The sequence below is a fragment of the Pseudophryne corroboree genome, unplaced genomic scaffold (genome assembly GCF_028390025.1).
Source record: "Pseudophryne corroboree isolate aPseCor3 unplaced genomic scaffold, aPseCor3.hap2 scaffold_1023, whole genome shotgun sequence".
In the NCBI taxonomy this organism is placed as follows: domain Eukaryota; kingdom Metazoa; phylum Chordata; class Amphibia; order Anura; family Myobatrachidae; genus Pseudophryne; species Pseudophryne corroboree.
In genome coordinates, this window is record NW_026967650.1 from 155,134 (window position 1) to 182,532 (window position 27,399).

The 27,399-nt window shown below is 47.6% G+C and overlaps 21 non-coding genes across 21 annotated transcripts; 4 read left to right on the top strand and 17 right to left on the bottom strand.

The window, feature by feature from the left end:
* The first annotated feature begins 102 nt into the window (after positions 1-102).
* LOC134988108 (U1 spliceosomal RNA) lies at positions 103-266 on the top strand. The gene has a single exon (XR_010193635.1). It is a non-coding gene; the product is annotated as a U1 spliceosomal RNA (small nuclear RNA).
* A 152-nt stretch (positions 267-418) lies between these two features.
* LOC134988018 (U1 spliceosomal RNA) lies at positions 419-581 on the top strand. Its single transcript, XR_010193558.1, has one exon. It is a non-coding gene; the product is annotated as a U1 spliceosomal RNA (small nuclear RNA).
* Positions 582-1,256: 675 nt separating this feature from the next.
* On the top strand, positions 1,257-1,420 carry LOC134987982 (U1 spliceosomal RNA). Its single transcript, XR_010193522.1, has one exon. It is a non-coding gene; the product is annotated as a U1 spliceosomal RNA (small nuclear RNA).
* A 152-nt stretch (positions 1,421-1,572) lies between these two features.
* LOC134988052 (U1 spliceosomal RNA) lies at positions 1,573-1,735 on the top strand. The gene has a single exon (XR_010193585.1). It is a non-coding gene; the product is annotated as a U1 spliceosomal RNA (small nuclear RNA).
* A 9,741-nt stretch (positions 1,736-11,476) lies between these two features.
* On the bottom strand, positions 11,477-11,640 carry LOC134988110 (U1 spliceosomal RNA). The gene has a single exon (XR_010193637.1). It is a non-coding gene; the product is annotated as a U1 spliceosomal RNA (small nuclear RNA).
* A 655-nt stretch (positions 11,641-12,295) lies between these two features.
* LOC134988028 (U1 spliceosomal RNA) lies at positions 12,296-12,458 on the bottom strand. The gene has a single exon (XR_010193563.1). It is a non-coding gene; the product is annotated as a U1 spliceosomal RNA (small nuclear RNA).
* A 152-nt stretch (positions 12,459-12,610) lies between these two features.
* LOC134987989 (U1 spliceosomal RNA) lies at positions 12,611-12,774 on the bottom strand. Its single transcript, XR_010193528.1, has one exon. It is a non-coding gene; the product is annotated as a U1 spliceosomal RNA (small nuclear RNA).
* Positions 12,775-13,448: 674 nt separating this feature from the next.
* LOC134988036 (U1 spliceosomal RNA) lies at positions 13,449-13,611 on the bottom strand. The gene has a single exon (XR_010193570.1). It is a non-coding gene; the product is annotated as a U1 spliceosomal RNA (small nuclear RNA).
* Positions 13,612-13,763: 152 nt separating this feature from the next.
* On the bottom strand, positions 13,764-13,927 carry LOC134987980 (U1 spliceosomal RNA). The gene has a single exon (XR_010193520.1). It is a non-coding gene; the product is annotated as a U1 spliceosomal RNA (small nuclear RNA).
* A 659-nt stretch (positions 13,928-14,586) lies between these two features.
* LOC134988011 (U1 spliceosomal RNA) lies at positions 14,587-14,749 on the bottom strand. The gene has a single exon (XR_010193550.1). It is a non-coding gene; the product is annotated as a U1 spliceosomal RNA (small nuclear RNA).
* Positions 14,750-14,901: 152 nt separating this feature from the next.
* On the bottom strand, positions 14,902-15,065 carry LOC134988127 (U1 spliceosomal RNA). The gene has a single exon (XR_010193654.1). It is a non-coding gene; the product is annotated as a U1 spliceosomal RNA (small nuclear RNA).
* A 671-nt stretch (positions 15,066-15,736) lies between these two features.
* On the bottom strand, positions 15,737-15,899 carry LOC134988031 (U1 spliceosomal RNA). Its single transcript, XR_010193566.1, has one exon. It is a non-coding gene; the product is annotated as a U1 spliceosomal RNA (small nuclear RNA).
* Positions 15,900-16,051: 152 nt separating this feature from the next.
* Positions 16,052-16,215, bottom strand: LOC134988121 (U1 spliceosomal RNA). The gene has a single exon (XR_010193648.1). It is a non-coding gene; the product is annotated as a U1 spliceosomal RNA (small nuclear RNA).
* Positions 16,216-16,874: 659 nt separating this feature from the next.
* LOC134988012 (U1 spliceosomal RNA) lies at positions 16,875-17,037 on the bottom strand. Its single transcript, XR_010193551.1, has one exon. It is a non-coding gene; the product is annotated as a U1 spliceosomal RNA (small nuclear RNA).
* Positions 17,038-17,189: 152 nt separating this feature from the next.
* LOC134988116 (U1 spliceosomal RNA) lies at positions 17,190-17,353 on the bottom strand. The gene has a single exon (XR_010193643.1). It is a non-coding gene; the product is annotated as a U1 spliceosomal RNA (small nuclear RNA).
* Positions 17,354-18,025: 672 nt separating this feature from the next.
* Positions 18,026-18,188, bottom strand: LOC134988033 (U1 spliceosomal RNA). Its single transcript, XR_010193567.1, has one exon. It is a non-coding gene; the product is annotated as a U1 spliceosomal RNA (small nuclear RNA).
* A 152-nt stretch (positions 18,189-18,340) lies between these two features.
* Positions 18,341-18,504, bottom strand: LOC134988122 (U1 spliceosomal RNA). Its single transcript, XR_010193649.1, has one exon. It is a non-coding gene; the product is annotated as a U1 spliceosomal RNA (small nuclear RNA).
* A 659-nt stretch (positions 18,505-19,163) lies between these two features.
* Positions 19,164-19,326, bottom strand: LOC134988029 (U1 spliceosomal RNA). The gene has a single exon (XR_010193564.1). It is a non-coding gene; the product is annotated as a U1 spliceosomal RNA (small nuclear RNA).
* Positions 19,327-19,478: 152 nt separating this feature from the next.
* Positions 19,479-19,642, bottom strand: LOC134988117 (U1 spliceosomal RNA). Its single transcript, XR_010193644.1, has one exon. It is a non-coding gene; the product is annotated as a U1 spliceosomal RNA (small nuclear RNA).
* Positions 19,643-20,313: 671 nt separating this feature from the next.
* On the bottom strand, positions 20,314-20,476 carry LOC134988060 (U1 spliceosomal RNA). Its single transcript, XR_010193592.1, has one exon. It is a non-coding gene; the product is annotated as a U1 spliceosomal RNA (small nuclear RNA).
* Positions 20,477-20,628: 152 nt separating this feature from the next.
* On the bottom strand, positions 20,629-20,792 carry LOC134988101 (U1 spliceosomal RNA). Its single transcript, XR_010193628.1, has one exon. It is a non-coding gene; the product is annotated as a U1 spliceosomal RNA (small nuclear RNA).
* Positions 20,793-27,399: the final 6,607 nt, after the last annotated feature.

The window sequence follows — 27,399 nt, forward strand, 5'->3', positions numbered from 1 at the left end:
GTTGTCCCCAGATGAGAGTTCCCTTGTGCTGCCTCAGTTGAATCTCCTTTACTTGACAGAGATGTGCATGAGCAGCGGCCCTCCCCAACCCTATCCCAAATCATACTTATTTTGCATAGGAGATACCATGGTCATGAAGATTGTTCTCCCAGGGTGAGGTTCATTCATTGCATTTTGGGTATGCTGACCCCTGTGATTTACCCAAATGTGGGAAACTCGACTGCATTATTTGTGGTAGTGGGGGACTGTGTTTGTGCTTTCCTCTGGTCAGCTCTGTTAAAACTCAGATTTCTTTGTCTCAGATTTTCCTCTAGCCTTGTTCTTCTTTCGAGAGTTCCCTTGTGCTGCCTCAGGTGGATCTCCTTCACTTGACAGGGGGGTGCCCGAGCAGCGACCCTCCCCAGCTCTAGCCCAACTCCTACTTACCTGCCAGGTGAGATACTATGATCAGGAAGGTGCTTCTCCCAGGGCAAGGCTCACCCATTGCACTCTGGGTGTGCTGCTCCTACGATTTCCCCAAATGTGGGACACTTGACTGCATAATTTGTGTTTCCTCTGGTCGGCTCTCGTATAATTCAGATCTCTTTGTCTCAGGTCTTTCTCCAGCCTAGTTTGCTGTCTGTTTCCACTTCTTTTATCTTGAGCCCCTCCCTTCTATACCCTTGTGCACTATCCTGACTTCTCCTCCCGTCTGCTTACTTTGTGCCTTCCAATGCACAATGCAAACTACAGGTAGTGCTGCAGGGCCCACACAATCTTTTACTTGCCTTAAAGAGCAGCTCTGGAGCTGTTACAGTGCCCTGCTGCTGCAAGAAATCAGCTTGAATGCTTCAGGGGATGGGGCATGGCCAACATGAGCCCCACACCAAAGGTGGGTGGGGGTGTTTAATGCGAACTAGGGGTAATCCAAGCACCGCAAAAGGCCGCCATGCCCTGCACGCCCCTTTTCTCTTTTCATATGCAGATGAGGGTTGAAGCCAACTTTGACCCACTGCTTGGATGACATCACCATATGCAAATCCATCTGCTGCAGGCCTTGCCCCAGGAATGCTTGCACTAGTTGTTGCATTTGGTTTGTTGTTTGGGGGTGCTTCAGTATTAGGCAGCCTTCTGCCCTCCCATGTTCATCTGAAAATATGTGTTCTCCCTGCAGTTGTTGTCCCCAGATGAGAGTTCCCTTGTGCTGCCTCAGTTGAATCTCCTTTACTTGACAGAGATGTGCCTGAGCAGCGGCCCTCCCCGCCCTATCCCAAATCATACTTATTTTGCATAGGAGACACCATGGTCATGAAGATTGTTCACCCAGGGTGAGGTTCATTCATTGCATTCTGGGTATGCTGACCCCTGTGATTTCCCCAAATGTGGGAAACTCGCCTGCATTTTTTGTGGTAGTGGGGGACTGTGTTTGTGTTTTCCTCTGGTCAGCTCTGGTAAAAGTCAGATTTCTTTGTCTCATATATTCCTCTAGCCTTGTTCTTCTTTCGAGAGTTCCCTTGTGCTGCCTCAGTTGGATCTCCTTCACTTGACAGGGGGGTGCCCGAGCAGTGACCCTCCCCAGCTCTAGCCCAACTCCTACTTACCTGCCAGGTGAGATACTATGATCATGAAGGTGCTTCTCCCAGGGCAAGGCTCACCCATTGCACTCTGGGTGTGCTGCTCCTGTGATTTCCCCAAATGTGGGAAACTTGATTGCATAATTTGTGTTTCCCCTGGTCGGCTCTCGTATAATTCAGATCTCTTTGTCTCAGGTCTCTCTCCAGCCTAGTTTGCTGTCTGTTTCCACTTCTCTTTTCTGGAGCCACTCCCTTCTATGCCCTTGCGCACTATCCTGACTTCTCCCGTCTGCTTACTTTGTGCCTTCCAACGCACAATGCGAACTACAGGTGGTGCTGCAGGGCCCACACCCTTTTAGTTGCCTTACAGAGCAGCTCTGGAGCTGTTACAGTGCCCAGCTGCTGCAAGAAATCAGCTTGAATGCTTCAGGGGCTGGGGCATAGCCAACATGAGCCCCACACCAAAGGAGGGTGGGGGTGTTTAATGCGAACTAGGGGTCATCCAAGCACCGCAAAAGGCCGCCATGCCCTGCATGCCCCTTTTCTCTTTTCATATGCAGATGAGGGTTCCAGCCAACTTTGGCCCACTGCTTGGATGACATCACCGTATGCAAATCCGTCTGCTGCAGACCTTCCCCCAGGAATGCTTGTACTAGTTGTTGCATATGGTTTGATATTTGATGGTGCTTCAGTATTAGGCAGCCTTCCGCCCTCCCATGTTCATCTGAAAAGATGTGGTCTCCCTGCAGTTGTTGTCCCCAGACGAGAGTTCCCTTGTGCTTCCTCAGTTGAATCTCCTTAACTTGATGGGGGAGGGGCTGCCCGAGCAGCCACCCTCCCCAGCCCTATCCCAACTCATACTTATTTTGCATATGAGATCTCTTGATCATGAAGATTGTTCTCACAGGGTGAAGTTCATCCATTATATTTTAAAATAGGAAGGTACAAATTACATATTTGAATTGCATCTATGTGCTGGATTCAAATGTCCCCCCCTTCCTTTCTCAATTGTGCCCATCAGCAGCTATTCTAAGGTTGCTGCCAATGGGTGTGACACATTAATTTCTTCTGTGGGGTACACAGGACTCCACAAGGATTCACATTGGGGTGTAGAGTAGGATCTTGATCTGAGGCACCAACCGACTCAAAGCTTTTGACTGTTCCCAAGATGCTCAGCGCATCCTCCTCTATAACCCCGCTTCCATGAACAGGGAGCTCAGTTTGTAGTTGGTGCCTTCAGTAGCAGGCCACTTAACAGGGGCCTGCCTCAGGAAGCCAATTCTTAGCTATTCATTTTGACAAGAAAAGAAGAACTTGTTTTATGAGACTCTACAAGGGCTGCAGCAGGCTAGGTCTAATAGACATCTTTACTGCAGCTTCATCACTCCCAGCGGCGCTGTATACTCCCGTGCCCTGGTTGCTGGGTCACTGCAGCGGAGGCTCCGGTTTCTTCCTAAGGTCAGTCACACACACACCGCCCTTCCGGATCACGAGGCCGCTGATGAAGGGGAGCGTGGCCGTAGGGGGTGGACCGTGTGCGCACTGGCGTGGACACTGATTACTGGGCAGCCGCTCCACTAGCCACCAGGTACAGTTAAGGAGCACAGGTCTGGGGGTTTTTCTCCTATATTAAACCAATTTTGTACTGCCCGCAGCGCATTGTGATAGGTAATAGGGCCTGATTCAGGTTGGATTGCAATCACAATAAGTGATCCAACTGCAAAAATTGCTAAGAGCATACGCATGTGCCTGCATTTTCTGCGGCACCCCGCAGAGAATGCGATCGCCTCTGCCTGTCAATCGGAGCAGGGGGGGAGAGGGGGGTCAGCAACACTCCATTTCCATGTCAGGGATGGAGCGGTGCGGGGGCAAGGCTTCAAAATGGGGTCTGCAATGGAGGAGACACAGGGGGCGTGGTCACAGCAGCTGTATGACATCACATTCAGCCGCTGTGATCACAAAAATGGTGGCGGCTTCCTGCGCGCACATACAGTCTGCACCAGCAGGAGGCTACACCATTTTTTATGATCACGCTGAACTGCAGTGCGACTGCAATTACAGCATGGTCAAGAAGGGAGGCGTCATGCTGGGTGGCCATAAGAGATGAGCGGGTTCGGTTCCTCGGAATCCGAACCCGCCCGAACTTCACCCTTTTTTGCTCGGGTCCGAGCAGACTCGGATCCTCTCGCCTTGCTCGGTTAACCCGAGCGCGCCCGAACGTCATCATCCCGCTGTCGGATTCTCACGAGACTTGGATTCTATATAAGGAGCCGCGCGTCGCCGCCATTTTCACACGTGCATTGAGATTGATAGGGAGAGGACGTGGCTGGCGTCCTCTCCGTTTAGATTAGAAGATAGAGACGAGTGACATTTGATTTACTACTAATTTGGGGAGCAGTTGAACTTGTCAGGAGTACTCAGTAGTGCAGAGTTTTGCTGATAGTGACCACCAGTTTTATTATTTATAATCCGTTCTCTGCCTGAAAAAAAACGATACACATACCATATCTGTGCTCAGCCTCAGTGTGCTGCATGATATATCATCTATGTATATCTGACTGTGCTGAGTGCTCACTGCTCACACAGCTTAATTGTGGGGGAGACTGGGGAGCAGTTATAGCAGGAGTACAGTGCACACTTTTGCTGCCAGTGTGACCACCAGTATATTGTCTGCCTGAAAAAGTTAAACACTCCTGTGGTGTTTTTTTTTTATTCTATAAATGCATTCTGCTGACAGTGTCCAGCAGGTCCGTCATACATATATTATATAAATATTTACCTGCAGTAGTGTTATATTTTTTTTTTCATCTTTATCATCTCTATATTAGCAGACGCAGTACGGTAGTCCACGGCTGTGGCTATCTCTGTGTCGTCAGTGCTCGTCCATAATTGTATACCTACCTACCTGTGGTGGGTTTTTTTTTTCTATCTTCTTCATACTAGTAGTTTAGGAGTCTACTGACAGTGTCCACCAGGTCCATCATTATATTATATACCTACAGTAGTAATATATTTATTATATTATCTATACTAGCAGACGCAGTACGGTAGTCCACGGCTGTGGCTATCTCTGTGTCGTCAGTGCTCATCCATAATTGTATACCTAACTACCTGTGGTGGGGTTTTTTTTTTATCTTCTTCATACTAGTAGTTTAGCAGTCTGCTGACAGTGTCCACCAGGTCCGTCATTATATTATATACCTACAGTAGTAATATATTTATTATATTATCTATACTAGCAGATGCAGTACGGTAGTCCACGGCTGTACCTACCTCTGTGTCGTCAGTGCTCGTCCATAATTGTATACCTACCTGTGGTGGGGTTTTTTTTTCTATCTTCTTCATACTAGTAGTTTAGGAGTCTGCTGACAGTGTCCACCAGGTCCGTCATTATATTATATACCTACAGTAGTAATATATTTAGTATATTATCTATACTAGCAGACGCAGTACGGTAGTCCACGGCTGTACCTACCTCTGTGTCGTCACTCGTCCATAATTGTATACCTAACTGTGGTGGGTTTTTTTTTCTATCTTCTTCATACTAGTAGTTTAGCAGTCTGCTAACAGTGTCCACCAGGTCCGTCATTATATTATATATACCTACAGTAGTTATATATATTTTTTTTTATATCATTAATTATCATCTCTATAATAGCAGACGCAGTACGGTAGGCCACGGCTGTGGCTATCTCTGTGTCGTCAGTGCTCGTCCATAATTGTATACCTACCTACCTGTGGTGGAAGTTTTTTTCTATCTTCTTCATACTAGTAGTTTAGCAGTCTGCTGACAGTGTCCACCAGGTCCGTCATTATATTATATATACCTACAGTAGTTATATATATATTTTTTTTTATATCATTAATTATCATCTCTATACTAGCAGACGCAGTACGGTAGTCCACGGCTGTAGCTACCTCTGTGTCGTCAGTCACTCGTCATCCATAAGTATACTAGTATCCATCCATCTCCATTGTTTACCTGAGGTGCCTTTTAGTTGTGCCTATTAAAATATGGAGAACAAAAATGTTGAGGTTCCAAAAATAGGGAAAGATCAAGATCCACTTCCACCTCGTGCTGAAGCTGCTGCCACTAGTCATGGCCGAGACGATGAAATTCCATCAACGTCGTCTGCCAAGGCCGATGCCCAATGTCATAGTACAGAGCATGTAAAATCCAAAACACAAAAGATCAGTAAAAAAATGACTCAAAAATCTAAATAAAAATCGTCGGAGGAGAAGCGTAAACTTGCCAATATGCCATTTACCACACGGAGTGGCAAGGAACGGCTGAGGCCCTGGCCTATGTTCATGGCTAGTGGTTCAGCTTCACATGAGGATGGAAGCACTCAGTCTCTCGCTAGAAAAATGAAAAGACTTAAGCTGGCAAAAGCACAGCAAAGAACTGTGCGTTCTTCAAAATCACAAATCCACAAGGAGAGTCCAATTGTGTCGGTTGCGATGCCTGACCTTCCCAACACTGGACGTGAAGAGCATGCACCTTCCACCATTTGCACGCCCCCTGCAAGTGCTGGAAGGAGCACCCGCAGTCCAGTTCCTGATAGTCAGATTGAAGATGTCAGTGTTGAAGTACACCAGGATGAGGAGAATATGGGTGTTGCTGGCGCTGGGGAGGAAATTGACTAGGAGGATTCTGATGGTGAGGTGGTTTGTTTAAGTCAGGCACCCGGCGAGACACCTGTTGTCCGTGGGAGGAATATGGCCATTGACATGCCTGGTGAAAATACCAAAAAAATCAGCTCTTCGGTGTGGAAGTATTTCAACAGAAATGCGGACAACAGGTGTCAAGCCGTGTGTTGCCTTTGTCAAGCTGTAATAAGTAGGGGTAAGGACGTTAACCACCTCGGAACATCCTCCCTTATACGTCACCTGCAGCGCATTCATCATAAGTCAGTGACAAGTTCAAAAACTTTGGGCGACAGCGGAAGCAGTCCACTGACCAGTAAATCCCTTCCTCTTGTAACCAAGCTCACGCAAACCACCCCACCAACTCCCTCAGTGTCAATTTCCTCCTTCCCCAGGAATGCCAATAGTCCTGCAGGCCATGTCACTGGCAATTCTGACGAGTTCTCTCCTGCCTGGGATTCCTCCGATGCATCCTTGAGTGTAACGCCTACTGCTGCTGGCGCTGCTGTTGTTGCTGCTGGGAGTCGATGGTCATCCCAGAGGGGAAGTCGTAAGACCACTTTTACTACTTCCACCAAGCAATTGACTGTCCAACAGTCCTTTGCGAGGAAGATGAAATATCACAGCAGTCATCCTGCTGCAAAGCGGATAACTGAGGCCTTGGCATCCTGGGCAGTGAGAAACGTGGTTCCGGTATCCATCATTACTTCAGAGCCAACTATAGACTTGATTGAGGTACTGTGTCCCCGGTACCAAATACTATCTAGGTTCCATTTCTCTAGGCAGGCGATACCGAAAATGTACACAGACCTCAGAAAAAGACTCACCAGTGTCCTAAAAAATGCAGTTGTACCCAATGTCCACTTAACCACGGACATGTGGACAAGTGGAGCAGGGCAGACTCAGGACTATATGACTGTGACAGCCCACTGGGTAGATGTATTGACTCCCGCCGCAAGAACAGCAGCGGCGGCACCAGTAGCAGCATCTCGCAAACGCCAACTCTTTCCTAGGCAGGCTACGCTTTGTATCACCGCTTTCCAGAATACGCACACAGATGAAAACCTCTTACGGCAACTGAGGAAGATCATCACAGAATGGCTTACCCCAATTGGACTCTCCTGTGGATTTGTGGCATCGGACAACGCCAGCAATATTGTGCGTGCATTATATCTGGGCAAATTCCAGCACGTCCCATGTTTTGCACATACCTTGAATTTGGTGGTGCAGAATTATTTAAAAAACGACAGGGGCGTGCAAGAGATGCTGTCGGTGGCCACAAGAATTGCGGGACACTTTCGGCGTACAGGCACCACGTACAGAAGACTGGAGCAACACCAAAAACGCCTGAACCTGCCCTGCCATCATCTGAAGCAAGAAGTGGAAACGAGGTGGAATTCAACCCTCTATATGCTTCAGAGGATGGAGGAGCAGCAAAAGGCCATTCAAGCCTATACATCTGACCACGATATAGGAGGTGGAATGCACCTGTCTCAAGCGCAGTGGAGAATGATTTCAACGTTGTGCAAGGTTCTGCAACCTTTTGAACTTGCCACACGTGAAGTCAGTTCAGACACTGCCAGCCTGAGTCAGGTCATTCCCGTCATCAGGCTTTTGCAGAAGAAGCTGGAGACATTGAAGGAGGAGCTAAGACAGAGCGATTCCGCTAGGCATGTGGGACTTGTGGATGGAGCCCTTCATTCGCTTAACCAGGATTCACGGGTGGTCAATCTGTTGAAATCAGAGCACTACATTTTGGCCACCGTGCTCGATCCTAGATTTAAAACCTACGTTGTATCTCTCTTTCCGGCAGACACAAGTCTGCAGGGGTTCAAAGACCTGCTGGTGAGAAAATTATCAAGTCAAGCGGAACTTGATCGGTCAACAGCTCCTCCTTCACATTCTCCCGCAATTGGGGGTGCGAGGAAAAGGCTCAGAATTCCGAGCCCACCCGCTGGCGGTGATGCAGGGCAGTCTGGAGCGACTGCTGATGCTGACATCTGGTCCGGACTGAAGGACCTGCCAACGATTACGGACATGTCGTCTACTGTCACTGCATATGATTCTCTCACCATTGAAAGAATGGTGGAGGATTATATGAGTGACCGCATCCAAGTAGGCACGTCAGACAGTCCGTACGTATACTGGCAGGAAAAAGAGGCAATTTGGAGGCCCTTGCACAAACTGGCTTTATTCTACCTAAGTTGCCCTCCCACAAGTGTGTACTCCGAAAGAGTGTTTAGTGCCGCCGCTCACCTTGTCAGCAATCGGCGTACGAGGTTACTTCCAGAAAATGTGGAGAAGATGATGTTCATTAAAATGAATTATAATCAATTGCTCCGTGGAGACATTGACCAGCAGCAATTGCCTCCACAAAGTATACAGGGAGCTGAGATGGTGGATTCCAGTGGGGACGAATTGATAATCTGTGAGGAGGGGGATGTACACGGTGATGAATCGGAGGATGATGATGAGGTGGACATCTTGCCTCTATAGAGCCAGTTTGTGCAAGGAGAGATTTATTGCTTCTTTTTTGGTGGGGGTCCAAACCAACCCGTCATTTCAGTCACAGTCGTGTGGCAGACCCTGTCACTGAAATGATGGGTTGGTTAAAGTGTGCATGTCCTGTTTATACAACATAAGGGTGGGTGGGAGGGCCCAAGGCAATTCCACCTTGCACCTCTTTTTTCTTTTATTTTTCTTTGCGTCATGTGCTGTTTGGGGAGTGTTTTTTGGAAGGGCCATCCTGCGTGACACTGCAGTGCCACTCCTAGATGGGCCAGGTGTTTGTGTCGGCCACTTGGGTCGCTGAGCTTAGTCACACAGCTACCTCATTGCGCCTCTTTTTTTCTTTGCGTCATGTGCTGTTTGGGGAGTGTTTTTTGGAAGGGCCATCCTGCGTGACACTGCAGTGACACTCCTAGATGGGCCAGGTGTTTGTGTCGTCCACTTGGGTCGCTGAGCTTAGTCACACAGCTACCTCATTGCGCCACTTTTTTTCTTTGCGTCATGTGCTGTTTGGGGAGTGTTTTTTGGAAGGGCCATCCTGCGTGACACTGCAGTGCCACTCCTAGATGGGCCAGGTGTTTGTGTCGGCCACTTGGGTCGCTGAGCTTAGTCACACAGCTACCTCATTGCGCCTCTTTTTTTCTTTGCGTCATGTGCTGTTTGGGGAGTGTTTTTGGAAGGGCCATCCTGCGTGACACTGCAGTGCCACTCCTAGATGGGCCAGGTGTTTGTGTCGGCCACTTGGGTCGCTGAGCTTAGTCACACAGCTACCTCATTGCGCCTCTTTTTTTCTTTGCGTCATGTGCTGTTTGGGGAGTGTTTTTTGGAAGGGCCATCCTGCGTGACACTGCAGTGCCACTCCTAGATGGGCCAGGTGTTTGTGTCGGCCACTTGGGTCGCTGAGCTTAGTCACACAGCTACCTCATTGCGCCTCTTTTTTTCTTTGCGTCATGTGCTGTTTGGGGAGTGTTTTTTGGAAGGGCCATCATGCGTGACACTGCAGTGCCACTCCTAGATGGGCCAGGTGTTTGTGTCGGCCACTTGGGTCACTGAGCTTAGTCATCCAGCGACCTCGGTGCAAATTTTAGGACTAAAAATAATATTGTGAGGTGTGAGGTGTTAAGAATAGACTGAAAATTAGTGGAAATTATGGTTATTGAGGTTAATAATACTTTGGGATCAAAATGACTCCCAAATTCTATGATTTAAGCTGTTTTTTAGGGTTTTTTGAAAAAAACACCCGAATCCAAAACACACCCGAATCCGACAAAAAAAATTCGGTGAGGTTTAGCCAAAACGCGTTCAAACCCAAAACACGGCCGCGGAACCGAACCCAAAACCAAAACACAAAACCCGAAAAATTTCCGGTGCACATCTCTAGTGGCCATGCCATGTCACTGTGCAGGAGCCAGCACCGCTCACACACTAGTCCCCGGTGCAGCCCCCAACCCCCGGGACACCCGGAGCAACAAAATGTAGATTCAGGCCACCAGGCCTCGCCCCTACCTATGAAACCATGCCTCCTTTTTACCATTGCGCTGCTTATCTGCGCGCACTGCATTACAATCTCCCTCGCCACCTCTCTGGGTGTCACCAGTGATAGTGACACCTCTGCCATGCTTGTAGCAGCTGGTCCTAAGATCTACGCCTCAAGCCCTGAGTGTTTGCCCTTGTGACTTGTTGATCATCATAGCAAAGCAGATGCTTACAGAAAACTGCAGGGGCTTAGATTGAAAATAAAAAAAATTGATGGGTATAAGGTAGAGAGGAGCGGGTTCGGTTCTCCGAGAACCGAATTCCCCACGAACCCCACGAACTCCTCCTCCGAGGCAGGCTCGGTTGTTCCCGCCTGACTCGGAAAACCTGAACAAGGGAAAATGTCATCATCCCGCTGTCGGATTCTCGCGAGATTCGGATTCCATATAAAGAGCTGCGCGTTGCCGCCATTTTTACTCGTGCATTGAAGAGAGAGCGGAGAGGACGTGGCTATGTTCTCTCAGTGGAAATCTCAATATCAGTGCTCAGTATCAGTGGATACTTATTGCTGCTCAGTAATACTAGTAGTGTGTCTCTCCTGCTCAGTGTCAGTTCTCAGTAGTATCCTCATCAGTGCTCAGTATCACTGCTCATTGTCTTGTGCTGCATTGTTGTGCTCAGCATACTACAGTACATTACTAATAGTCCAGTGCTGCATCTTGCTGCTCAGTGTCAGTTCTAGTATCCTCATCAGTGCTCACTATCACTGCTCATTGCATTGTGGTGTTCTGTATACTACAGTAACATAGTAATATAGTAACATATAGTAACATAGTTTTTGAGGTTGAATAGAGGCAAATTGCCCATCGTGTTCAACCTGTTTTAAGTTGTGATGATTCTACATACTTGCTGAATAATGTTTTATGACTAGTTAGCTACTACAACTCATGTTACCCCCGGATTAACCATGTTGATATTTTAAGTATTATAACCTTGGATAGCTTTTTCATTCAGAAATGTATCCATTCCTTTTTTAAATCCAATTACAGAGTCCGCCATTACCACCTTCCCTGGCAGGGAATTCCACATCCTGATTGCCCTAACAGTGAAGATCATAGTATCTCACCTGGCAGGTAAGTAGGAGTTGGGCCAGAGCTGTGGAGGATTGCTGCTCGGGCACCCCCTGTCAAATGAAGGAGATCCAACTGAGGCAGCACAAGGGAACTCTCGAAAGAAGAACAAGGCTAGAGGAAGATCTGAGACAAAGAAATCTGACTTTTACCAGAGCTGACCAGAGGAAAGCACAAACACAGTCCCCCACTACCACAAATAATGCAGTCGAGTTTCCCACATTTGGGGAAATCACAGGGGTCAGCATACCCAGAATGCAATGAATGAACCTCACCCTGGGAGAACAATCTTCATGACCATGGTATCGCCTATGCAAAATAAGTATGATTTGGGATAGGGCTGGGGAGGGCCGCTGCTCAGGCACATCTCTGTCAAGTAAAGGAGATTCAACTGAGGCAGCACAAGGGAACTCTCATCTGGGGACAACAACTGCAGGGAGAACACATATTTTCAGATGAACATGGGAGGGCAGAAGGCTGCCTAATACTGAAGCACCCCCAAACAACAAACCAAATGCAACAACTAGTACAAGCATTCCTGGGGGAAGTTCTGCAGAAGACGGATTTGCATACGGTGATGTCATCCAAGCAGTGGGCCAAAGTTGGCTGGATCCCTCATCTGCATATGAAAAGAGAAAAGGGGTATGCAGGGCATGGCGGCCTTTTGCGGCGCTTGGATGACCCTTAGTTCGCATTAAACACCCCCACCCTCCTTCGGTGTGGGGCTCATGTTGACAATGCCCCAGCCCCTGAAGCATTCAAGCTGATTTCTTACAGCAGCTTGGCACTGTAACAGCTCCAGAGCTGCTCTGTAAGGCAAGTAAAAGGGTGTGTAGTTTGCATTGTGCATTGGAAGGCACAAAGTAAGCAGACAGGAGGAGAAGTCAGGATAGTGCACAAGGGTATAAAAGGGAGGGGCTCAAGAAAAAAGAAGTGGAAACAGACAGCAAACTAGGCTGGAGAGAGACCTGAGACAAAGAGATCTGAATTATACGAGAGCCGACCAGGGGAAACACAAATTATGCAGTCAAGTTTCCCACATTTGGGGAAATCGCAGGGGCAGCACACCCAGAGTGCAATGGGTGAGCCTTGCCCTGGAAGAAGCACCTTCATGATCATAGTATCTCACCTGGCAGGTAAGTAGGAGTTGGGCTTGAGCTGGGGAGGGTCGCTGCTCGGGCACCCCCCTGTCAAGTGAAGGAGATCCAACTGAGGCAGCACAAGGGAACTCTCGAAAGAAGAACAAGGCTAGAGGAAGATCTGAAACAAAGAAATCTGACTTTTACCAGAGCTGACCAGAGGAAAACACAAACACAGTCCCCCACTACCACAAATAATGCAGTCGAGTTACCCACATTTGGGGAAATCACAGGGGTCAGCATACCCAGAATGCAATGAATGAACCTCACCCTGGGAGAATAATCTTCATGACCATGGTATCTCATATGCAAAATAAGTATGATTTGGGATAGGGCTGGGGAGGGCCGCTGCTCAGGCACATCTCTGTCAAGTAAAGGAGATTCAACTGAGGCAGCACAAGGGAACTCTCATCTGGGGACAACAACTGCAGGGAGAACACATATTTTCAGATGAACATGGGAGGGCAGAAGGCTGCCTAATACTGAAGCACCCCCAAACAACAAACCAAATGCAACAACTAGTGCAAGCATTCCTGGGGGAAGGCCTGCCGCAGATGGATTTGCATATGGTCATGTCATCCAAGCAGTGGGTCAAAGTTGGCTTCAACCCTCGTCTGCATATGAAAAGAGAAAAGGGGCGTGCAGGGCATGGCGGCCTTTTGCGGTGCTTGGATGACACTTAGTTTGCATGAAACACCCCCACCCTCCTTCGGTGTGGGTCTCATGTTGGCCATGCCCCAGCCCCTGAAGCATTCAAGCTGATTTCTTGCAGCAGCTTGGCACTGTAACAGCTCCAGAGCTGCTCTGTAAGGCAAGTAAAAGGGTGTGGGCCCTGCAGCACTACCTGTAGTTTGCATTGTGCATTGGAAGGCACAAAGTAAGCAGACAGGAGGAGAAGTCAGGATAGTGCACAAGGGTATAAAAGGGAGGGGCTCAAGAAAAAAGAAGTGGAAACAGACAGCAAACTAGGCTGTAGAGAGACCTGAGACAAAGAGATCTGAATTATACGAGAGCCGACCAGGGGAAACACAAATTCTGCAGTCAAGTTTCCCACATTTGGGGAAATCGCAGGGGCAGCACACCCAGAGTGCAATGGGTGAGCCTTGCCCTGGGAGAAGCACCTTCATGATCATAGTATCTCACCTGGCAGGTAAGTAGGAGTTGGGCTAGAGCTGGGGAGGGTCGCTGCTCGGGCACCCCCCTGTCAAGTGAAGGAGATCCAACTGAGGCAGCACAAGGGAACTCTCGAAAGAAGAACAAGGCTAGAGGAAGATCTGAGACAAAGAAATCTGACTTTTACCAGAGCTGACCAGAGGAAAACACAAACACAGTCCCCCACTACAACAAATAATGCAGTCGAGTTTCCCACATTTGGGGAAATCACAGGGGTCAGCATACCCAGAATGCAATGAATGAACCTCACCCTGCGAGAACAATCTTCATGACCATGGTATCTCCTATGCAAAATAAGTATGATTTGGGATAGGGCTGGGGAGGGCCGCTGCTCAGGCACATCTCTGTCAAGTAAAGGAGATTCAACTGAGGCAGCACAAGGGAACTCTCATCTGGGGACAACAACTGCAGGGAGAACACATATTTTCAGATGAACATGGGAGGGCAGAAGGCTGCCTAATACTGAAGCACCCCCAAACAACAAACCAAATGCAACAACTAGTGCAAGCATTCCTGGGGGAAGGCCTGCAGCAGATGGATTTGCATATGGTGATGTCATCCAAGCAGTGGGTCAAAGTTGGCTTCAACCCTCGTCTGCATATGAAAAGAGAAAAGGGGCGTGCAGGGCATGGCGGCCTTTTGCGGCGCTTGGATGACCCCTAGTTCGCATTAAACACCTCCACCCTCCTTCGGTGTGGGGCTCATGTTGGCTATGCCACAGCCCCTGAAGCATACAAGCTGATTTCTTGCAGCAGCTGGGCACTGTAACAGCTCCAGAGCTGCTCTGTACGGCAAGTAAAAGGGTGTGGGCCCTGCAGCACTACCTGTAGTTTGGAAGGCACAAAGTAAGCAGACGGGAGAAGTCAGGATAGTGCGCAAGGGCATAGAAGAAAGCAGCTCAAGAAAAGAGAAGTGGAAACAGACAGCAAACTAGGCTGGAGAGAGACCTGAGACAAAGAGATCTGAATTATACGAGAGCCGACCAGGGGAAACACAAATTATGCAGTCAAGTTTCCCACATTTGGGGAAATCGCAGGAGCAGCACACCCAGAGTGCAATGGGTGAGCCTTGCCCTGGGAGAAGCACCTTCATGATCATAGTATCTCACCTGGCAGGTAAGTAGGATTTGGGCTAGAGCTGGGGAGGGTCGCTGCTCGGGTACCCCCCTGTCAAGTGAAGGAGATCCAACTGAGGCAGCACAAGGGAACTCTCGAAAGAAGAACAAGGCTAGAGGAAGATCTGAGACAAAGAAATCTGACTTTTACCAGAGCTGACCAGAGGAAAGCACAAACACAGTCCCCCACTACAACAAATAATGCAGTCGAGTTTCCCACATTTGGGGAAATCACAGGGGTCAGCATACCCAGAATGCAATGAATGAACCTCACCCTGGGAAAACAATCTTCATGACCATGGTATCGCCTATGCAAAATAAGTATGATTTGGGATAGGGCTGGGGAGGGCCGCTGCTCAGGCACATCTCTGTCAAGTAAAGGAGATTCAACTGAGGCAGCACAAGGGAACTCTCATCTGGGGACAACAACTGCAGGGAGAACACATATTTTCAGATGAACATGGGAGGGCAGAAGGCTGCCTAATACTGAAGCACCCCCAAACAACAAACCAAATGCAACAACTAGTGCAAGCATTCCTGGGGGAAGGCCTGCAGCAGATGGATTTGCATATGGTGATGTCATCCAAGCAGTGGGTCAAAGTTGGCTTCAACCCTCGTCTGCATGTGAAAAGAGAAAAGGGGCGTGCAGGGCATGGCGGCCTTTTGCGGCGCTTGGATGACCCCTAGTTCGCATTAAACACCTCCACCCTCCTTCGGTGTGGGGCTCATGTTGGCTATGCCTCAGCCCCTGAAGCATTCAAGCTGATTTCTTGCAGTAGCTGGGCTCTGTAACAGCTCCAGAGCTGCTCTGTACGGCAAGTAAAAGGGTGTGGGCCCTGCAGCACTACCTGTAGTTTGCATTGTGCATTGGAAGGCACAAAGTAAGCAGACGGGAGAAGTAAGGATAGTGCGCAAGGGCATAGAAGGGAGCGGCTCAAGAAAAGAGAAGTGGAAACAGACAGCAAACTAGGCTGGAGAGAGACCTGAGACAAAGAGATCTGAATTACATGAGAGCCGACCAGGGAACACTCAAATTATGCAGTCAAGTTTCCCACATTTGGGGAAATCGCAGGGGCAGCACACCCAGAGTGCAATGGGTGAGCCTTGCCCTGGGAGAAGCACCTTCATGATCATAGTATCTCACCTGGCAGGTAAGTAGGAGTTGGGCTAGAGCTGGGGAGGGTCGCTGCTCGGGCACCCCCCTGTCAAGTGAAGGAGATCCAACTGAGGCAGCACAAGGGAACTCTCGAAAGAAGAACAAGGCTAGAGGAAGATCTGAGACAAAGAAATCTGACTTTTACCAGAGCTGACCAGAGGAAAACACAAACACAGTCCCCCACTACAACAAATAATGCAGTCGAGTTTCCCACATTTGGGGAAATCACAGGGGTCAGCATACCCAGAATGCAATGAATGAACCTCACCCTGGGAGAACAATCTTCATGACCATGGTATCTCCTATGCAAAATAAGTATGATTTGGGATAGGGCTGGGGAGGGCCGCTGCTCAGGCACATCTCTGTCAAGTAAAGGAGATTCAACTGAGGCAGCACAAGGGAACTCTCATCTGGGGACAACAACTGCAGGGAGAACACATATTTTCAGATGAACATGGGAGGGCAGAAGGCTGCCTAATACTGAAGCACCCCCAAACAACAAACCAAATGCAACAACTAGTGCAAGCATTCCTGGGGGAAGGCCTGCAGCAGATGGATTTGCATATGGTGATGTCATCCAAGCAGTGGGTCAAAGTTGGCTTCAACCCTCGTCTGCATATGAAAAGAGAAAAGGGGCGTGCAGGGCATGGCGGCCTTTTGCGGCGCTTGGATGACCCCTAGTTCGCATTAAACACCTCCACCCTCCTTCGGTGTGGGGCTCATGTTGGCTATGCCACAGCCCCTGAAGCATACAAGCTGATTTCTTGCAGCAGCTGGGCACTGTAACAGCTCCAGAGCTGCTCTGTACGGCAAGTAAAAGGGTGTGGGCCCTGCAGCACTACCTGTAGTTTGGAAGGCACAAAGTAAGCAGACGGGAGAAGTCAGGATAGTGCGCAAGGGCATAGAAGGGAGCAGCTCAAGAAAAGAGAAGTGGAAACAGACAGCAAACTAGGCTGGAGAGAGACCTGAGACAAAGAGATCTGAATTATACGAGAGCCGACCAGGGGAAACACAAATTATGCAGTCAAGTTTCCCACATTTGGGGAAATCGCAGGAGCAGCACACCCAGAGTGCAATGGGTGAGCCTTGCCCTGGGAGAAGCACCTTCATGATCATAGTATCTCACCTGGCAGGTAAGTAGGATTTGGGCTAGAGCTGGGGAGGGTCGCTGCTCGGGTACCCCCCTGTCAAGTGAAGGAGATCCAACTGAGGCAGCACAAGGGAACTCTCGAAAGAAGAACAAGGCTAGAGGAAGATCTGAGACAAAGAAATCTGACTTTTACCAGAGCTGACCAGAGGAAAGCACAAACACAGTCCCCCACTACCACAAATAATGCAGTCGAGTTTCCCACATTTGGGGAAATCACAGGGGTCAGCATACCCAGAATGCAATGAATGAACCTCACCCTGGGAAAACAATCTTCATGACCATGGTATCGCCTATGCAAAATAAGTATGATTTGGGATAGGGCTGGGGAGGGCCGCTGCTCAGGCACATCTCTGTCAAGTAAAGGAGATTCAACTGAGGCAGCACAAGGGAACTCTCATCTGGGGACAACAACTGCAGGGAGAACACATATTTTCAGATGAACATGGGAGGGCAGAAGGCTGCCTAATACTGAAGCAGCCACCAAACAACAAACCAAATGCAACAACTAGTGCAAGCATTCCTGGGGGAAGGCCTGCAGCAGATGGATTTGCATATGGTGATGTCATCCAAGCAGTGGGTCAAAGTTGGCTTCAACCCTCGTCTGCATGTGAAAAGAGAAAAGGGGCGTGCAGGGCATGGCGGCCTTTTGCGGCGCTTGGATGACCCCTAGTTCGCATTAAACACCTCCACCCTCCTTCGGTGTGGGGCTCATGTTGGCTATGCCTCAGCCCCTGAAGCATTCAAGCTGATTTCTTGCAGTAGCTGGGCTCTGTAACAGCTCCAGAGCTGCTCTGTACGGCAAGTAAAAGGGTGTGGGCCCTGCAGCACTACCTGTAGTTTGCATTGTGCATTGGAAGGCACAAAGTAAGCAGACGGGAGAAGTAAGGATAGTGCGCAAGGGCATAGAAGGGAGCGGCTCAAGAAAAGAGAAGTGGAAACAGACAGCAAACTAGGCTGGAGAGAGACCTGAGACAAAGAGATCTGAATTACATGAGAGCCGACCAGGGAACACTCAAATTATGCAGTCAAGTTTCCCACATTTGGGGAAATCGCAGGGGCAGCACACCCAGAGTGCAATGGGTGAGCCTTGCCCTGGGAGAAGCACCTTCATGATCATAGTATCTCACCTGGCAGGTAAGTAGGAGTTGGGCTAGAGCTGGGGAGGGTCGCTGCTCGGGCACCCCCCTGTCAAGTGAAGGAGATCCAACTGAGGCAGCACAAGGGAACTCTCGAAAGAAGAACAAGGCTAGAGGAAGATCTGAGACAAAGAAATCTGACTTTTACCAGAGCTGACCAGAGGAAAACACAAACACAGTCCCCCACTACAACAAATAATGCAGTCGAGTTTCCCACATTTGGGGAAATCACAGGGGTCAGCATACCCAGAATGCAATGAATGAACCTCACCCTGGGAGAACAATCTTCATGACCATGGTATCTCCTATGCAAAATAAGTATGATTTGGGATAGGGCTGGGGAGGGCCGCTGCTCAGGCACATCTCTGTCAAGTAAAGGAGATTCAACTGAGGCAGCACAAGGGAACTCTCATCTGGGGACAACAACTGCAGGGAGAACACATATTTTCAGATGAACATGGGAGGGCAGAAGGCTGCCTAATACTGAAGCACCCCCAAACAACAAACCAAATGCAACAACTAGTGCAAGCATTCCTGGGGGAAGGCCTGCAGCAGATGGATTTGCATATGGTGATGTCATCCAAGCAGTGGGTCAAAGTTGGCTTCAACCCTCGTCTGCATATGAAAAGAGAAAAGGGGCGTGCAGGGCATGGCGGCCTTTTGCGGCGCTTGGATGACCCCTAGTTCGCATTAAACACCTCCACCCTCCTTCGGTGTGGGGCTCATGTTGGCTATGCCACAGCCCCTGAAGCATACAAGCTGATTTCTTGCAGCAGCTGGGCACTGTAACAGCTCCAGAGCTGCTCTGTACGGCAAGTAAAAGGGTGTGGGCCCTGCAGCACTACCTGTAGTTTGGAAGGCACAAAGTAAGCAGACGGGAGAAGTCAGGATAGTGCGCAAGGGCATAGAAGGGAGCAGCTCAAGAAAAGAGAAGTGGAAACAGACAGCAAACTAGGCTGGAGAGAGACCTGAGACAAAGAGATCTGAATTATACGAGAGCCGACCAGGGGAAACACAAATTATGCAGTCAAGTTTCCCACATTTGGGGAAATCACAGGAGCAGCACACCCAGAGTGCAATGGGTGAGCCTTGCCCTGGGAGAAGCACCTTCATGATCATAGTATCTCACCTGGCAGGTAAGTAGGATTTGGGCTAGAGCTGGGGAGGGTCGCTGCTCGGGTACCCCCCTGTCAAGTGAAGGAGATCCAACTGAGGCAGCACAAGGGAACTCTCGAAAGAAGAACAAGGCTAGAGGAAGATCTGAGACAAAGAAATCTGACTTTTACCAGAGCTGACCAGAGGAAAGCACAAACACAGTCCCCCACTACCACAAATAATGCAGTCGAGTTTCCCACATTTGGGGAAATCACAGGGGTCAGCATACCCAGAATGCAATGAATGAACCTCACCCTGGGAAAACAATCTTCATGACCATGGTATCGCCTATGCAAAATAAGTATGATTTGGGATAGGGCTGGGGAGGGCCGCTGCTCAGGCACATCTCTGTCAAGTAAAGGAGATTCAACTGAGGCAGCACAAGGGAACTCTCATCTGGGGACAACAACTGCAGGGAGAACACATATTTTCAGATGAACATGGGAGGGCAGAAGGCTGCCTAAAACTGAAGCACCCCCAAACAACAAACCAAATGCAACAACTAGTGCAAGCATTCCTGGGGGAAGGCCTGCAGCAGATGGATTTGCATATGGTGATGTCATCCAAGCAGTGGGTCAAAGTTGGCTTCAACCCTCGTCTGCATGTGAAAAGAGAAAAGGGGCGTGCAGGGCATGGCGGCCTTTTGCGGCGCTTGGATGACCCCTAGTTCGCATTAAACACCTCCACCCTCCTTCGGTGTGGGGCTCATGTTGGCTATGCCTCAGCCCCTGAAGCATTCAAGCTGATTTCTTGCAGTAGCTGGGCTCTGTAACAGCTCCAGAGCTGCTCTGTACGGCAAGTAAAAGGGTGTGGGCCCTGCAGCACTACCTGTAGTTTGCATTGTGCATTGGAAGGCACAAAGTAAGCAGACGGGAGAAGTAAGGATAGTGCGCAAGGGCATAGAAGGGAGCGGCTCAAGAAAAGAGAAGTGGAAACAGACAGCAAACTAGGCTGGAGAGAGACCTGAGACAAAGAGATCTGAATTACATGAGAGCCGACCAGGGAACACTCAAATTATGCAGTCAAGTTTCCCACATTTGGGGAAATCGCAGGGGCAGCACACCCAGAGTGCAATGGGTGAGCCTTGCCCTGGGAGAAGCAACTTCATGATCATAGTATCTCACCTGGCTGGTAAGTAGGAGTTGGGCTAGAGCTTGGGAGGGTCGCTGCTCGGGCACCCCCCTGTCAAGTGAAGGAGATCCAACTGAGGCAGCACAAGGGAACTCTCGAAAGAAGAACAAGGCTAGAGGAAGATCTGAGACAAAGAAATATGACTTTTACCAGAGCTGACCAGAGGAAAGCACAAACACAGTCCCCCACTACCACAAATAATGCAGTCGAGTTTCCCACATTTGGGGAAATCACAGGGGTCAGCATACCCAGAATGCAATGAATGAACCTAACCCTGGGAGAACAATCTTCATGACCATGGTATCTCCTATGCAAAATAAGTATGATTTGGGATAGGGCTGGGGAGGGCCGTTGCTCAGGCACATCTCTGTCAAGTAAGTTGCATTTGATTTGTTGTTTGGGGGTGCTTCAGTATTAGGCAGCCTTCTGCCCTACCATGTTCATCTGAAAATATGTGTTCTCCCTGCAGTTGTTGTCCCCAGATGAGAGTTCCCTTGTGCTGCCTCAGTTGAATCTCCTTTTGGAGAAGACCTCAATAAGATTGTAGCTGATCTGGCTACTGCTAAAACAGCTTGCCTACCTAGTATGACTCCTACCACGCAGAAGGCTAAAAGTACTTTTCTTGGCCCTTTCATCTTCCAGGTAAAGCGTACCCAAGGTCAGGCATACCCAAAGCAAGCTCATGTTTCCAGACCTGCCAAGCCCAGACTGAAGCAATCCTGGGCTGCCCATCAGCCTGCTTCCAAAACGGACAAGCCTGCCGCATGACGGTGCAGGCCTCCCTCTGGGGGATCCCAGGGTGGGGGGCCCGACTTCTAGGTTTGGCAAAGAAAGGTATAATTCTAAGCTAGAGAATTCTGTTTGGAGCTCACCTTGCACTTTGTGAAGAAATAATCAGCATTGTGGCTGAGCAGATACATGTAGTGTGTGGCTGCAAACTGCATGGATCTGCTGCGTTGTAATGCTGATTCTTTTTTTTTTTTGCAAAGTACCAATAGCTTCATATAATGTTCACAATTTTTATGCAGGATCAAATAGCTCAATAGGTAGGGTGTTTGATTAGAATTCAACAGGTTATAGGTTTGAATCCTGGGTATGGTAGTTTGAGATGTGTTATTTAATAAAGTATGTTGTTCTGACTGCTGGCATCCTATCACCTGGGATATCATACTAAATAAATGGAGGTGATCAAATTTTTTTTTTTAACTAGGGACAATTTCCAGATACTTCTCTTTATAACTGAGATTGCCCCCTGGAACTTCACATCAGTTGACAACTATGCATGAGTGGGCAGTGCTTGCCCTGGATCTGCCCACCCATTTATGTGCCGTCATAAAATAAAGCATGACTGACAGTTATCCTGGGCGTACACTACACAATTATCTGTCAGGCTATCTATCCAGTCTGGATGGATGGAATGAAAATCTGGTAATGTATTGGAGCAAATGTCAATTAGCCATTTGCTCCCAAACACTAGAAAAGTGGTCAAAAATGGTCATTACACAAATTGGTTAAACCCAAAATTTAACCAATTTGTTTAGGGGACCATTTTTGTCCATTTTTTAGTGTTTGAGAGTAAATCGTTGATGGTCATTTGCTCACATAGATAACCGGATTTCTATTCCAACCAGCCAGTGTTGGAGAGATGGTCTGCCAGATTACATAATGCATACCAGAGCCATAACTAGACTTTTTGGATCCCTGTGACAGAGAATTATATGCCCCCCCCCCCTCCCTCCCTCCCTCCCTCCCCATTTTTTCAATATGGACAAAAGGTGCATGCCTTGTGGGGAAGGGGCATAACAAGATTGGTCTCAGAGAAAGCACATGAGATATGAAGATATATCTAGTATACTTGACACTCAATGGTTTGTGGTATTGCCGGGGTGCCCTCCTTAAATGCATATACAGTCACACATGGCATGTTTGTGTAAATGGCATATCAGCAGTCAGCACTAACTGGTGACATGCCATTTGTACAAGTAAGCCATGTGTGACTAATATATACAAACATACACCTCAAACTATCATACCCAGGATTCAAACCTATAACCTGTTGAATTCTAATCAAACACCCTGCCCATTGAGCTACTTGATCCTGCATTTATTCTAACCTCCAAAAACAGATTCAGTTGCATTTTCCAGCGTGTATTGTTTGCGCCTTTGCAAATGTCTTACATCGACAAACTTATTTAGTACTATTTTGCAAATAGGGTTACATTGTCGCAACATTGTGTTCCCTAATTGCTTGAATTTTTAAATGCAAAAATTGATAAAGACACCTGATAATTGCTCTGTGGAGTCTTATTTTGTGTCTACTTCTTATCTACATTTAATTCCCTACCTCTAATCAAGGCATTTTTAAATGCTGGGCGCTGCCAGGACGTGAGGCCTACCTAGTCTTTAGATCTGAATTTGAATGTACTTGTGAACTAACTTAATTTCCTACTTCTAAATTCATTCCTAAATTCACTACTTACATTAATCCTGTAGTTGGGCATTTTGAGCCTTCAATTGTGGGCATTGTTTTGTGTCCAGACCAGCAGCTGGTGGTGTGCATTTGCTGGAAAGGCATTGAAGACCTCCGATATGCTGCATCTCCTGATGTGTGTCTGCCTCAAGTGGCTGTCAGCAAATGCATGCTAGACACCCCATTCCAAGCTGATTGTGACATCACGGAACATGCATCATAGAACAGGCATGCTAGAACATGGGTCTTCAACCTGCGACCCTCCAGCTGCTGTGGAACTACATATCCCAGCATGCCCTGCCTCAGTTTTAGCATACCTTAATAGCAAAACTGTGGCAGGGCATGCTGGGATGTGTAGTTTCACAGCAGCTGGAGGGCCACAGGATGAAGACCCATGTGCTAGAACCAAACCGCAGGTACATTGAATGCTAGCAAGCTGAATGTTTAAATCCTTTTTGTTCCGCAGCATTCCAATGCGGAAGATTCCATGGAACCAGAGATTATTCCATTGAGAAGGACATGCTGCCTGGATGACTGCACTGTGCAAATTAAATCACGGAGCTAGTTGGCTTGTGGGTGGCTCTGGTGACTGGGTGGTTGGGTGGGCGGTATATCGGAGGTGGAGCACATGCAAATGAATGTGTATCATCCAGCTAGTGAGAGAGAAAACTAATGCAGGAGTGTGCCTGTTTGTCAGTGAGTTATGCACCTTGCCAGACGTCAAATCTACATGGAGCAACTGGAGGGGACAAGAGCAGGTTTGGAAAATATAGACAGAAGAGCATATATGCTGGCGCATTCTCCATGATTGTGTCAGCTTATGTTTTGGTGCACTGCACTTTCCTCCACTAAGTTTTAGCCATTTTGTTTAAACGCAAGTGTAGTTGCTTCTCGCTCTTTTGGCTGTGATATTGTATCGTGGTTGAAGAGTCTGCTGGAGGGATTGTTTTCTTCATTGGCGAGAGACTGAAGATATTCCAGGATGGAAGGCTTGGGAACACTATCTGTTTTTCAGTTGTGGAAGAGTTGAAAGACCGGATTGGACTACATTCTATAGTAAAGGGTATTTTTGTATTTATTAATCCTCCCTTTATATGTGTCTGTCTTTCAATAAAGCTTTGGGCTTGTGATTCCGTCACCCTCTTACACTCCACACCCATAGCCTTATTAACTATTGTATTGTTTAAATGTATAGTGCAGTTCATGATTTATAGTGTAGGCTGGCCTGTGCTGTAGTTCTTGAACTGTACTATACCGACAGCATTTGTATTGTGTTTTGGCTGTGCTGCAACACAGTACTTATGTGTGTAATGTTTATGTATGTTTTTTTTGCTTCTTTATGTCAATAAAGACTGCTTTTTCAATCCAATATCTGAAAACAATCAATGTTTATCTTTGATGGCAATAGAAGTGGTATGATATTTGCTGCTTTTGAAAGGCAATATCTGATATGTCCCCTATCTGGGAACCATATATTAAATGGCTTTTCAGAAAAGGGAGATGGGAGAAGAGCTTTCAGTACTTGTAGGACCGATGCACATTTCCTATTCAAGCCTCCAAAAACAGATTCAGTTGCATTTTCCAGCGTGTTTTGGATGCGCCTTTGCAAATGTCTTACATCGACAAACTTATTTAGTACTATTTTGCAAATAGGGTTACATTGTTGCAACATTGTGTTCCCTAATTGCTTGATTTTTTAAATGCAACAATTGATAAAAACACCTGATAACTGCTCTGCGGAGTCTTATTTTGTGTCTACTTCTTATCTACATTTAATTCCGTACCTCTAATCAAGGCATTTTTAAATGCTGGCGGCTGCCAGGACGTGAGGCCTACCTAGACTTTAGATCTGAATTTGAATGTACTTGTGAACTAACTTAATTTCCTACTTCTAAATTCATTCCTAAATTCACTACTTACATGAATCCTGTAGTTGGGCATTTTGGGACTTCGATTGTGGGCATTGTTTTGTGTCCAGACCAGCAGCAGGTGGTGTGCATTTGCTGGAAAGGCATCGAAGACCTCCGATATGCTGCATCTCCTGATGTGTGTCTCCCTCAAGTGGCTGTCAGCAAATGCCTGCTAGACACCCCATTCCAAGCTGATTGTGACATCACCGAACATGCATCATAGAACAGGCATGCTAAAACATGGGTCTTCAACCTGCGACCCTCCAGCTGCTGTGGAACTACACATCCCAGCATGCCCTGCCTCAGTTTTAGCATACCTTAATAGCAAAACTGTGGCTGGGCATGCTGGGATGTGTAGTTTCACAGCAGCTGGAGGGCCACAGGATGAAGACCCATGTGCTAGAGCCAAGCCACAGGTACATTGAATGCTAGCAAGCTGAATATTTAAATCCTTTTTGTTCCGCAGCATTCCAATGCGGAAGATTCCATGGAACCAGAGATCCTTCCATTGAGAAGGACATGCTGCCTGGATGACTACACTGTGCAAATTAAATCACGGAGCCAGTTGGTTTGTGGGTGGCTCTGGTGACTGGGTGGTTGGGTGGGTGGTGTGTCGGAGGTGGAGCACATGCAAATGATTGTGTATCATCCAGCTAGTGAGAGAGAAAACTCATGCAGGAGTGTGCCTGCTTGTCAGTGGGTTATGCACCTTGCCAGACGTTAAATCTACATAGAGCAGCTGGAGGGGACAAGAGCAGGTTTGCAAAATATAGATAGAAGAGCATATATGCTGGCGCATTCTCCATGATTGTGTCAGCTTATGTTTTGGTGCACTGCACTTTCCTCCACTAAGTTTTAGCCATTTTTGTTAAGCTCAAGTGTAGTTGCTTCTCGGCCTTTTGGCTGTGATCTTGTATTGTGGTTGAAGGGTCTGCTGGAGGGAGGGATTGCTTTCTTCATTGGCGAAAGACCAAAGATATTCCAGGATGGAAGGCTTGGGAACACTATCCGTTTTTCAATTGTGGAAGAGTTGAAAGACCGGATTGGACTACATTCTGTAGTAAAGGATGTCTTTCTATTTATTAATCCTCCCCTTATATGTGTCAGTCTTTCAATAAAGCTTCGGGCTTGTGATTCCCTCACCCTCTTACACTCCACACCCATAGCCTTATTAACTGTTGTATTATTGTACAGTTTAAATGTATAGTGCAGTTCATGATTTATAGTGTAGGCTGGCCTGTGCTGTAGTTCTTGAACTGTACTATACCGTCAGCATTTCTATTGTGTTTTGGCTGTGCCGCAACGCGGGTACTTATGTGTGTAATGTTTATGTATGTTTTTTTGCTTCTTTATGTGCATCGGTCCTACAAGTACTGAAAGCTCTTCTCCCATCTCCCTTTTCTGAAAAGCCATTTAATATATGGTTCCCAGATAGGGGACATATCAGATATTGGATTTCAAAAGCATCAAATATCATACCACTTTTATTGCCATCAAAGATAAACATTGATTGTTTTCAGATATTGGCTTGAAAAAGCAGTCTTTATTGGCATAAAAAAAAACATACATAAACATTACACACATAAATACAGTGTTGCAGCACAGCCAAAACACAATACAAATGCTGACGGTATAGTACAGTTCAAGAACTACAGCACAGGCCAGCCTACACTATAAATCATGAACTGCACTATACATTTAAACTATACAATAATACAACAGTTAATAAGGCTATGGGTGTGGAGTGTAAGAGGGTGAGGGATTCACAAAACCGAAGCTTTATTGTAACACAGACACATATAAGGGGAGGGTCAATAAATAGAAAGATATCCTTTACTATAGAATGTAGTCCAATCCGACCTCTGTGCTCTTCCACAACTGAAAAACAGATAGTGTTCCCAAGCCTTCCATCCTGGAATATCTTTGGTCTTTCGCCAATGAAGAAAACAATCCCTCCCTCCAGCAGACCCTTCAACCACGATACAAGATCACAGCCAAAAGGCAGAGAAGCAACTACACTTGAGCTTAACAAAAATGGCTAAAACTTAGTGGAGGAAAGTGCAGTGCACCAAAACATAAGCTGACACAATCATGGAGAATGCGCCAGCATATATGCTCTTCTATCTATATTTTGCAAACCTGCTCTTGTCCCCTCCAGCTGCTCTATGTAGATTTAACGTCTGGCAAGGTGCATAACCCACTGACAAGCAGGCACACTCCTGCATGAGTTTTCTCTCTCACTAGCTGGATGATACACAATCATTTGCATGTGCTCCACCTCCGACACACCACCCACCCAACCACCCAGCTCTAGCTGGCTTGGCTCTAGCACATGGGTCTTCATCCTGTGGCCCTCCAGCTGCTGTGAAACTACACATCCCAGCATGCCCTGCCACAGTTTTGCTATTAAGGTATGCTAAAACTGAGGCAGGGCATGCTGGGATGTGTAGTTCCACAGCAGCTGGAGGGTCGCAGGTTGAAGACCCATGTTTTAGCATGCCTGTTCTATGATGCATGTCTAGCAGGCATTTGCTGACAGCCACTTGAGGGA